The sequence below is a fragment of the Nicotiana attenuata genome, chromosome 11, assembly GCF_001879085.1.
Source record: "Nicotiana attenuata strain UT chromosome 11, NIATTr2, whole genome shotgun sequence".
NCBI lineage: Eukaryota > Viridiplantae > Streptophyta > Magnoliopsida > Solanales > Solanaceae > Nicotiana > Nicotiana attenuata.
This window is the reverse complement of record NC_031999.1, coordinates 7,324,530-7,334,749: the sequence shown is the minus strand read 5'-3', so window position 1 is coordinate 7,334,749 and position 10,220 is coordinate 7,324,530.

Below are 10,220 nucleotides of genomic sequence, written 5' to 3'. Positions count from 1 at the left end.
TTATGCTTGGTGTGGCTGGAGACTTCAAGGTACACCTGTTGGGCGTTCGCAGGCTCCGAATTCACCTTCTATTGTATTTATTTCCATTGTTTCCTTTTATTCCGGAACAGTGATGTATTCATTATGTATAATTACTCCTAGAAAGGCATATGACTCGTACTATCGGTTTTGGGGGTATTGTATGTCACGACCCAATTTAACCCCTCCGAGATGTCGTAATGGCACCTAGTCTTTACGACTAGGTAAGCCTAATATTATGGAAAATTTAAAGGAAACACTACTATAGAAGTTAAAACAGCATATTGTAAATAACAAGGATGGAGCCTCCCGGCATATACAAAATGATCTTGCAAGAACCGGGATATCGCTAAGTCACAAGCTTCTATAATATATATAGCTCTATACAAAAGTCTGAAGATAATCAAAGAGGAAATCTCTAGGAGGGAATAGAAGGGGACTGCGAGGATCTGTGGACGCAGGTAGAAATACCTTGAAGTCTCCTGGAATTAGCAAGCACGCACTAACCTCGAGGCTGATAGCTCGTACCTGGATCTGCACACGAAAATATGTGCAGGAAAGGGCATGTGTACACTACAATGGTACCCAGTAAGTGCCAAGCCTAACCTCGGTCAAGTAGTGACGAGGTCAAGTCAGGGCCCTACCGGAGTATATATATAACAAATTAAGCAGTAAAAGATATAAATAGAGTTTACGGTAAAACAATTAAAGTAATTGCACAATTTTAACAGTTAAGGGAGCACTCGACTTAGAACAAAGTAAACACACCAGGAAACTCTCCCGAGATACCATCCCGTAGGCTTCGAAATAATTATGTAGTACAGGGGGATCTCCCGGAATACGCCCGTAGTCCCAAAGTAAATATGCAGTACTGGGGGGATCTCCCGGAATATGTCCGTAGTCCCAAAATAATATGCAGACAGGGGGATCTCCCGGAATACGTCCGTAGTCCCAAAATAAATATGCACGACAAGGGGATCTCCTAGATACGTCCGTATTCCCAAAGTAAATATGCAGCTCATGATAAAAATGGCAGGTACGACATCAAATTATACAGTTTAGACTAAACACAAACGAGGGGAAAAGTGGTCCACCTAAGCATGTTGCACATAAATCATAATAAGCAGTTAAAACACGCATGTTTCACCAAAGAAATAATATTTTGGATAAAACTAGAATTTGAGATGAAAAATCGAGTTACTGATAATCAAGAGACCAAAAGAAATAATAGTAGGCTTTCTGAGAATAATAATAAAGCAGTAAACAAAGTTTTTTATTTCAGTATGATGTCAATGATGCCCTTTTCCCAATACAACTTCCTCCTTTTATAGTTGATTCTAGGTAAAGGAATAAAACCTAAGCTTTAATGAGACAATTATGGACAATAAATGACATTAAATGAGTCGTTACACAATCATTCCTATTAAATACCAATTTTCTAACGTATCAGGTATTTAATACTGAATTTGGACTCCTTTTTGTCTTCAGATTCATGTCTTCAATGCCTTTCGACCCACTGGCTTTAAATGACTTTGAATTGGTACGAGACTCGTGTCTAAACTGCTTCTCGTGCCTATTTCACTTCTTCTTCCCGTACCTGTCATTTCCCGTACCTTTTTCCCAATTGTTACGCTTTGACCACTTGTCCAGTCCACGTGTCACGCCACGTCATCTTCAATATAAATTCAATTTTTTTCCTAATACAGATATTCCCCCCGCTTTCCATTTATTTATCAATTAAATAATTGGGAAGTGGACCTTCGTAAAAAAGGAATTTTTGCCATAATCAATGCGTATTACAATATTGTCGTCTCAATTGTCTTTTCCATTTAATGTTCTGTCCATGTGTCACCTTTTGATTGATTCTGCTATTTTGCACCCTTTTTCAAGGCTTCGTTAATCCCACTATTCACGAAGTGATAGTTGCCTTTATTATAGGCTTTCCATCATTACTCTTCTAAGTTTGACGGTTGCCATCATATACATACTTAACCTTTTCTTCCTTTGTCCTCTTCTCCATAAATCTTTAGCAAACATTTTTCTTCCTTACTTTTGCTCTCCTTCGATTCATCTTTGCTCAACAATGGCGTCTCCAAACCCTAACCCTAAAAGAGTTCCGATTTTAGACAAATTCCCCAATGCTCCTGTTAGACATAGAAGAGACAGAGGAGGCAGACTTCGTACAGGGTTAGAATCTACTCGAGGCGGCTCTTCTGGTTCTTCTTCTAGGAGTTCTATTCTGAAAACTCCTTCTTCTAAAGGTAAAGAAATTCCTGATTCTTCTAGAGAACCTTTAGTTGATGAAATCGTACCAAATGATTTATCTTTTGTAAGTGATAGACAATCTCTTCAAAAGCAAGTTGCTAGTTTAGAAAAAACTGATACTTATCCTACATTAGTGACCGAACTTACAATCCCTACCATCAGAGGAGATTGTAACTGGAAAAATAGTCTTCGAATGTCAATTCCTTCCATAAATCAAAGAATTTCTTCTTTTAGGATTGGGTACTCTTTTGTTTATACTTACCCTTTTACTTTGGGTTTTAATCCCCCAATTGACCCAGTCATCCTCGATTTTTGTCGTTTCTTTAATATTTGTTTGGCCCAAGTTGGTCCTTTAGTATGGAGAGCAGTGGCTTGTTTGAGATATCTTTCTACCAAAGCCACTGTTGATTTCACCTTTTCTCACCTTATCCATTTATACCATCCTAATTTAATACGTCATGGAGTTTTTACCTTAACTGCGAGAAGCAAGAAGGTTTTGGTGAGCACAGAAGATGACAATGATCGTGGATGGTACGCCCGTTACGTTGCTGTGCGTACGGTGGATTTACTTGGTGAAACAAATATTCCCTTCCCTGAGAAGTGGAATTTTGCACGTAAGTTTTTTTTTTAAACCGTATCTGTTTTTGAGAATTTCGATTCTTTTTCTGACTTCGTCTCTTTTTGGTTTTTTGTAGCAACCATGGGAGATGTGGAACCTGTTCCCAACTTTCGTGGTTGGGTAGATTCAATTTTGAAGATTGCTCCTAAGGAACAAAGAACTTGGAAATCAATTTCTGCTTTACATGGCTGGAAAGTTAAAACGCATGGTATCGTCTTTTTTACACACTTTTCTTTTTGCACATTAAGTATTTTTTCCTTAATGTTGATTGTGTATCCTTCTTTTAATCAGGATTTGGTAACAAAGGAATGACAGCTGATGTTGTTACGGCCATCCGCATGTCTGGTAATGCTGCACTTGACTTGGACAAGGCTCGAACCTTGCTTCAAAAAAGGAAAACTCTAGGAGAAGGTTCCAAGAATGAAGAAGAGGAAGGTACCTTGTTAATAGCTAGGCCACGAATTAGGAGACGAGTCATTAATGATGATGAAATTGAAGATACTCCTGCTCAAACTTCGACCACCGAGCCTGTTTTGATTCCTTCAGATGAGGACACCGTGCCAAGAGACACGAATGAATCAACTCAGCATCTCTTTAATAGTGGTTTTGAGAGTGACGGACTCGGACCTGTTTTTGATGAAGTTCCTCTTTCTTCATTCGCACCTACTTCCTCCATTCCTTTGCCAACTGTAAGTGTTTCCTTGTCAGCATTGACTACTTCTGTTCTTTCACCAGTTTTGACTGCTCCTACATCCATTCCTATGTCTACTTCTACCGTTCCTGCTTCAACTCCCACGACTCCTGTGGTGTTTACCTTTTCTACTACTCCCCCTTCCGCTGTTCCATCTTCATCTGTCCCACATGTAGAAGTAAGTTCTAGCAATAGAAGCATGACTATGAGGAGTGTCACACTCGAAATCCCTGCTAATCAAAGCCTCTTAAGAAAATCTGGGAGAGCTGATACTTGGCTCGAACCTCTTATTGGAGAAATCGAAAAGAATAAGATGCAAAGCCATAGTTGTTACACTTTGATGAATGACATAGTTCATTCAACTTTAAAGGTAATTTTCTTAACCTTGAATGCTTTCCTTCTTTTTCTTTCTAAGTTCTCACTTCTATGCTTTATAACCGTAGGCTAATCTTATTGGGACTGAGCTGATGGGACGAATCTCTACATTGGAGAAAAAGGAGCGAGAGTCTACAAAGGCTCTATCTGAAGCTAAGAAAATAGCTGAGGATGCCTTATTTGAGGCAGCAAACTGGAAAGAACAATTTGAAAGTGCCCAAGTGACTGTAGAGGAGTTGCAGGAGAGCAAGGCTCACTTGGAGCAACAAAATCGTGGCTTAACTTCTGAGTTGGGAATTGTGAATGCTTCTTGGGGTCAGATTAAAAGGGATAAAGAACTTCTGGAATGCTCTCTATCTAAAGCCAATGATGAGATTAAAGAACTTAAGGCACTCATGGAGAAGAAAGAAGAATACGCAAAGGAGTTAGCTCAAAACTTAACTCATGCTCAAAATGACTTAAGGATTTCTTCTGACAAAATTCGTGCCTTGGAAAGTTCCCATGCCTCTCTTGAAGCTTCCTTAGATTCTCACTTAGCCGAGCACCAAATAATGAAAAATGACCTTGCTATGTGGGAAAAGGAATATAAGGCTTTGGAGAAGGAATATAATGCTCTTGAAGAAAATTTCAACATAAACGTGAGTTGGGCTTTTCTAAATTCTCGACGTGATGCTTTGATGGAGGCTACACAAGAAAATTTTGACTTGCGATCTGAGTTGGCCAAAGTCATAGACACTATCGAAAAAGGTCAACAACCTGCTGATACTCCTTCTCCAGCCCTCGAAGCTCCTGGAACAGAAGAGTTTTTGAACTCTGAAGCAGTTACTGAGGTACTTGAAGTTATAACTCCAGCTTCCGAGGTTGAAACTTCTATGGTACAGTCTATGGGAATCGAAGTTCCTGTGACTATTTCTTCCCTTATTGATGTTATCACTTCAAGCTCAGCTGAAACCGCTCCTATTGCTGCTTCTTCAGAAATTGTGATCGCACCTGTTATTGCTTCAGAAAGTGATGTTACAACTTCTAATGATTGTTAATGTTATCCTTTGGCAATTTTGAAGGAATCTTTTGATGAAATTCCTAGTTACCATTATGGGACACTTGTAAGACAAACATTTTGGTGACTAAGTTTTTCCTCAGTCTTTTATGTTAAGAAGTTTTATGAGTACTTCTTTATATTCTATTCTTGCCTTTTTACTTATTTAGGACTTATAGAATAGCTTAGCATTTTTATCCTTTGAAAATGCTTTATGATTCTTCTCATGGAATATCAACATGAGGTTTATAAAAGAGGGCCCTTTTATTTTATAGACACTTAATGAAGAAGACGTCTCAACTTCATAATGGTGTTATAATACGATGAAAGAAATAGGAATACACATGTTTTGTATGCTACAACTTCGACAAGTTTTTATTTATGAACTTGAACAAACATTTACATGTATTAAAGTACATCTATAACTTTCTCGCAACTGTTTTCCTTGTAACAGATTTATATAAAAGAAGAACAATAGACACGAGGTTTTTCTTTATAACCCGTTTTAGTACATAGTCCCGACCCCATCTTTAGTAAGGGTTTGAGAGGCGACTTTATTGCTCCCACGATAAAAAATACTATGATGTATGCTTATGCTTGGATTCCATAATCTCTGCTCGACACTTGTCTCTTGATTTACGCATCTATTTTCTACACGTATCCGTTCTGTGTTTATTGTACAGTCCCCAAGTGTTTGAGCTGTGAAATATGAAGCCTTAAGCACTTGTTTTTTCCTCTTAACTTGGTCCTTTTCCTGAAACAGAAAAATTTGCGGGACTCGGAGGTTCGATTAGAGATGAAGACTACCTAACCCGTGTATTTTTCCATCAGATTAATTGTAACCCTGGGCTGGGAATTTAAGAATATTCCCTTTTGCCGTACAGGTCTTGACTCATCATTTGGCACGAGTTAGGGTTTTTGCCTAGCATCTAAAATCGTTAGTAAAATTGTTAATAATTAAAAAAAAAATTTAACATAGAGATACCTGACCGTGGATACTTTTCTCAAAAATAGTATCTTTTTAGATGGACAGCATTCCAATGTGAGGGTAATAGCTTGCCATCCATTGTCTCCAACTCGTATGCTCCTTTTCCCGCAATGTTACGAACTCTGTAAGGTCCTTCCCATGTTGGACTCAGCTTTCCTGAATTAGCAGTACGTGTAGATTGGAACACCTTTTTAAGCACGAAGTCCCCAATTTTGAAGAATCTGAGGCGTGCTTTCCTGTTATAGTATCGTTCAATTACTTGCTTTTGTGCCGCCATTCTTATTAGTGCAGTTTCTCTTCTTCCTTCTAACAAATCCAGATTCACCCGCATCTCTACATCATTTGATTCCTCCGATGCTTGAACGTACCGTGTGCTTGGTTCTCCTATCTCTACTGGAATCAAAGCCTCCGCACCATAAACCATTGAAAATGGGGTTTCTCCCGTGCTTGTTTTTGGCGTTGTACGATAAGCCCATAATACTCCAGGTAATATTTCAGGCCAATTACCTTTCGAATCTAGCAATCTTTTCTTCAAGTTGTTAATGATAACCTTATTCGTGGACTCAGCTTGTCCATTTCCCACTGGATGATATGGTGTAGATGTTATTCTTTTAATCTGCCAACTTTCGAAAAATTCTGTGATTTGGGTCCCTATGAATTGTGGTCCATTATCACAAACGATTTCCCTTGGTACTCCAAAACGACATATTATGTTTCTCCAAATGAAGTCTTTAACTTCTTTCTCCCGCACCTGTTTAAAAGCTCCTGCTTCTACCCATTTAGTGAAGTAATCTGTAAGCACAAGTAGAAATTTTACCTGACCTTTTGCTAGTGGTAAAGGACCTACAATATCCATTCCCCATTTTATAAAGGGCCACGGGGCAATGACAGGATGGAGTAACTCAGCTGGTCTATGTATATTATTGCCGTATCTTTGACATTTATCACATTTAGACACGAAATCATTAGCTTCTTCTTCCATCTTGGGCCAATAATATCCTGCTCGAATCAATGTTTTCACCAGGGACCTCCCACCAGCGTGACTTCCGCAATGTCCTTCATGTACTTCCCTCATCACATATTCTGTTTGAGAAGGTCCGAGACACCTTGCTAACGGGCCACCAAACATCTTTCGATAAAGATTCCCTTGATGTAAATAATAACGGGCAGCTTTTTTGCGAAGTGCATGAGCTTTTGCTTTGTCGATAGGTACGGTACCATGCTGTAAAAAAGCAATAATTTCATTTCTCCAATCCCATGTTAAATGATTAAAATTTACCTTATTCTTATCAGGTTCGAGGACGGAATGAAACAGATGTACGATTGAAGTATTTGAATCATTTGCCACGTCTGCTGCAGACGCGAGATTAGATAATGCATCTGCTTCTGCATTCTCGTCTCTTGGGATCTGCATTACCTTCCAGGTTTGGAATTGTGTTATTAATTCCCGTACTTTTTCCAGATATTCTTGCATTCGAGTTTCCCTGGCTGTAAAAGTCCCCAGTATTTGATTAACCACAAGTTGAGAATCGCTCTTGATTATAATCTGGGTTATGCCAAGTTCGCGTGCCAGTTCTAAACCTGCAATTACAGCCTCATACTCTGCTTCATTGTTAGTTATAGAATGACATTTTATAGCTTGTCTAATAGTTTCACCTGTAGGAGGTACGAGAACTATCCCTAGGCCTGCACCTTTTACATTAGAAGAACCATCAGCGAATAAAATCCAAGTCCCCGGATTTGCACCATTAAAAACTTGTAACTCTTTTTCTGCTTCTGAATGCATTCCCTGACTAAAATCAGCTATGAAATCGGCTAATACTTGAGATTTTATTGCAGTTCTAGATTGGTAACTGATTTCATATTCGCTTAACTCTATGGCCCATTTTGCTAACCTTCCTGATAACTCATGTTTATGCAAAATGTTTCGTAATGGAAAAGCAGTAACCACGACAATAGGATGGGATTGGAAATAAGGTCTCAATTTTCTAGATGCCATGATCAAAGCCAAAGCTAACTTTTCTAGTTGCGGGTATCGTGTTTCAGCATCTAACAGAGATTTACTTACATAATAAATAGGAGATTGTTTACCTTGGTCCTCTCGAACTAAGATAGCACTTACCGCAACTTCTGATACAGCCAAATAAATGAGCAACTTTTCACCCTCCTTCGGTTTTGCTAGCAGCGGCGGGTTTGACAAATAAGCTTTCAAATTTCTGAGAGCCAGCTGACAATCTTCGTTCCATTCAAAATGATCTTGTTTTTTGAGTGCTGCGAAAAATTTAAAGCACTTCTCCGAAGATTTGGAAATAAACCTCCCCAAAGCCGCAATTCTTCCTGTTAATCTTTGAACCTCTTTCTTACTTGTAAGGATATCAGGAATTTCTTCTATTGCTTTGATCTGAGAAGGATTCACTTCAATGCCACGGTTAGAAACGAGAAAACCCAAAAATTTACCTGAGGCAACTCCAAATGCACATTTTTCTGGGTTGAGTTTCATATTAAATTTTTGCAAAATTCCAAATGTGACAGATAAATGAGAAATATGATCATTAGAATGTTGGGTCTTGACGAGCATATCGTCTATATATACCTCCATAGTTTTTCCTAAATGTTCTTGGAACATTTTAGTGACCAACCTTTGATAGGTTGCTCCAGCATTCTTGAGACCAAAGGGCATTACTTTGTAACAGTAAGTCCCCCTGTCTGTGATGAAAGAAGTTTTGTTTTCATCACCGGGGTCCATTTTTATTTGGTTGTACCCCGAATATGCATCTAAGAAACTTAAAAGTTCATGCCCTGCAGTTGCATCAATTAACTGATCTATATGAGGTAGAGGGAAGGAATCTTTTGGACAGGCTTTGTTAAGATCGGTATAATCTACACAAACCCGCCATTTACCGTTTTTCTTAGGTACGACGACCGTATTAGCCAACCAATCGGGGTACTTTACCTCACGGATTGACCCAATTTTTAATAGCTTTTGGACCTCCTCTTGAATCACCTGGTTTTTGAAAGCTCCTTGCTTTCTTTTCTTTTGTTTTACAGGTATGCAAGATGGGTCTTCATTTAGTTTGTGAGTCATTACATCCGGTGGTATTCCTGTCATATCAGCATGGGACCAAGCAAAACAATCCACGTTAGCTTTTAAGAATTCAATTAACATACCTCGCGTATCTGAGCTTAAGTTGGCTCCCACATAAACCTTTCGTTCAGGCCATTGTTCAAATAGTATCACAGGCTCGAGCTCCTCAATTGTTGTTTTGATGTTTTCATTCTCTTCAGGCTCTTGAATCATATCAGGTCTCAAGTCTATATCTGTCTTTCCTCGTGCCGTTGTGGTTTGGTCTATGTCTTCTTCAACTTTATTTACAGCACTTGTATCTGTTACCATATTAATACTCCTAGCTGTATGTTGTTCCCCTCGAATTTGACAGATTCCCCATGGTGATGGGAATTTCATTACTTGATGTAGAGTTGACGGGACAACGTCCATATCATGAATCCACGGTCTCCCCATGATTACATTATATGCCATCTCCATATCTACTACCTGAAATTTGGTATCTTTCACAACACCCTCTGCGAAAGTTGTTAGAATTACCTCTCCTTTAGTTACAACACTGGAACTATCGAACCCTGTTAGAATATGCGCCTTCGGAATCATCTTATCCTCCGCTTGCATTTCACGTAGTACTCTTAATAGGATGATGTTTACAGAACTTCCTGGATCAATCAAAACTCTTTTTATATTAGTATCATGCACAAGTAAAGATATTACCAGCGCGTCGTTGTGGGGGGCGATCACTCCTTCTGTGTCTGCATCATTAAAAGTGATACTTTCATCCTCTAAGGTTTGACGCACTCGTTTCCCGTGCGTGATTGTGACTTTGGAGACTTTATTTGAAGCTGTGTATGTTACTCCATAAATATCTTCTCCCCCACTTATAACATTCACGGTTCTCTTGGGTGACGGGGGTTTTGGCGGCTCTTGCCTGTTTTTCATGTAGGCCTGCTTTCCTTTCTCACTAAACAACTCAGTGAGATAACCTTGTTTCAATAGATGATCCACTTCACTTTGTAAGAATCTACATTCTGAAGTTTTATGCCCGTGATCATTATGAAATTCGCACCAATGATCTGGATTGCGCTTGCTTGGATTCGATCGCATCTCCTTCGGCCACCGTACCTTATCTCCCATGCTCCTTAAAACAGCAACGAGCTCAGA